General features: G+C 38.2%; 1 protein-coding gene across 3 annotated transcripts in view; it reads right to left on the minus strand.

Moving 5' to 3' along the window:
* LOC137198877 (semaphorin-6D-like) overlaps positions 1 to 2,500 on the minus strand; it is a 153,808-nt gene that overhangs the window by 69,366 nt on the left and 81,942 nt on the right. The window lies entirely within an intron of this gene.

The raw sequence follows: 2,500 nt of genomic DNA on the forward strand, positions 1-2,500 counted from the left end.
CATAAACATCTACATAAACATCTGCATAAACATCTACATAAACATCTACATAAACATCTACATAAACATCTACATAAACATCTATATAAACATCTACATAAACATCTACATAAACATCTACATAAACATCTGCATAAACATCTACATAAACATCTACATAAACATCTGCATAAACATCTACATAAACATCTACATAAACATCTACATAAACATCTGCATAAACATCTACATAAACATCTACATAAACATCTACATAAACATCTGCATAAACATCTACATAAACATCTACATAAACATCTGCATAAACATCTACATAAACATCTACATAAACATCTACATAAACATCTGCATAAACATCTACATAAACATCTGCATAAACATCTACATAAACATCTACATAAACATCTACATAAACATCTACATAAACATCTACATAAACATCTGCATAAACATCTACATAAACATCTACATAAACATCTACATAAACATCTGCATAAACATCTACATAAACATCTACATAAACATCTGCATAAACATCTACATAAACATCTACATAAACATCTACATAAACATCTATATAAACATCTACATAAACATCTACATAAACATCTACATAAACATCTGCATAAACATCTACATAAACATCTACATAAACATCTGCATAAACATCTACATAAACATCTACATAAACATCTACATAAACATCTGCATAAACATCTGCATAAACATCTACATAAACATCTGCATAAACATCTACATAAACATCTGCATAAACATCTACATAAACATCTACATAAACATCTACATAAACATCTACATAAACATCTGCATAAACATCTATATAAACATCTACATAAACATCTGCATAAACATCTACATAAACATCTGCATAAACATCTACATAAACATCTACATAAACATCTACATAAACATCTACATAAACATCTACATAAACATAAACATCTACATAAACATCTGCATAAACATCTACATAAACATCTATATAAACATCTATATAAACGGACAAAAAATGATAAATGTGGATGAATTTAACCGTTAACATCCACCGGGCCAGTTGTAAGCAGCAGCATCACGCAGTAACGAGTAAAAGCAATGGGCACAACTGGAGATGATGGGAGAAGTTCAGGGACACCAGTGACACCACAAACTATAAACCAGCTCCCATAAGATCCGGCCTGAAGGTCTGGAATATTATACAGGTTGACAGGATGTAGAAGGTTTGTGGTGTTCTGCATAGTTCTGGCATAAAGCATGTCCTGATTATTGTTATTCATGTCTGACTCATTATAGACGAGGACCTGAAACACTTTGTTGTTCTTTATTGGAACTGATGTAGAAACTAGAAGCCTGAAACCTGCATCAGCTCTTCTGTTACAAGCTTTTCCATTTGGGTGAAAGTTCTATAAAAAGGGTGGATGTTACGGGGTTAAACCCCCCCCCCCCCCCTTCTTCTTCTTCTATCTTCTTCTTTCTTCAATTTCTCCTTTTATTCCTTCGTTCTTTGTTCTTGTTATTCTTTCCTCCCTCATCTCTTTTTTTATTCGCTCTCTCTTCCTTTGCTCCATTTCTCCTTTTATTTATTCCTTCCTTCCTGTTTCCTTTACTTCTGTCCCCCCCCCCCCCAGGTTCTTCCTTCTTTCTCTGATTGTTTATTTCCTTGCTTTCTTCCTCCTTTCCTTCTTTCTTCCCTCATTTTCTTTTTTTTGAGTCCTTCTGTCTCCCTCACATTCCTCCCCTCCCTCCCTCCAGCCCTCCTCCCTCCTCCCTCCTCCCTCCCTCCCTCCCTCCCTCCTCCCTCCCTCCAGCCCTCCTCCCTCCTCCCTCCTCCCTCCCTCCCTCCCTCCAGCCCTCCTCCCTCCTCCCTCCTCCCTCCCTCCCTCCCTCCCTCCTCCCTCCCTCCTCCCTCCTCCTTCCTTTCTTTCTTTCTTTCCTTTTCTTCCTTTTGTTTTTATTTCCTCCGTCCTTCATCCTTCACCTTTCTTCTTTACTTTTCATCTTTCTTTTTTTTAAATTCCTTTACCCCCTCTCTCCTTCTCTCTCTTTATCAACAACAAAGGTCACTTTCTCAGCTCAGTGACATCCCATCATCCGGTTACCGTGGCAACAGCCACAGCGCCTGTTATCACCTCTGTCTGTCACCTTTACCTGCTGGATAACAACCTGCTGAGAGACTCTTTCACTTCCTCCTCCATCGTTTCTGCAACAATAAACTTTAAACTCGACTTTATTACGTTTATTATTTTATCATCGACTGAATTAATGAAACCTGCAGCTGTGTGACCTTTGACCTCCCAGACACACTCAGAACCGCGTTCTGCACATGCTCAGTGGCGTCTGCCTCACACTGAACTGCTCTCCAGAGACTGAAAACCTGATGCTGTTATTAGTGTTTGGAGCCGTTTCTGAACCAAAACTCTTCCTGATGAAGGATCATGTGACCCAGAGCAGCGATGTGACTCACTGACGTGTTTTTAATCAG

This window comes from Thunnus thynnus, chromosome 15, assembly GCF_963924715.1.
Source record: "Thunnus thynnus chromosome 15, fThuThy2.1, whole genome shotgun sequence".
Lineage (NCBI taxonomy): Eukaryota > Metazoa > Chordata > Actinopteri > Scombriformes > Scombridae > Thunnus > Thunnus thynnus.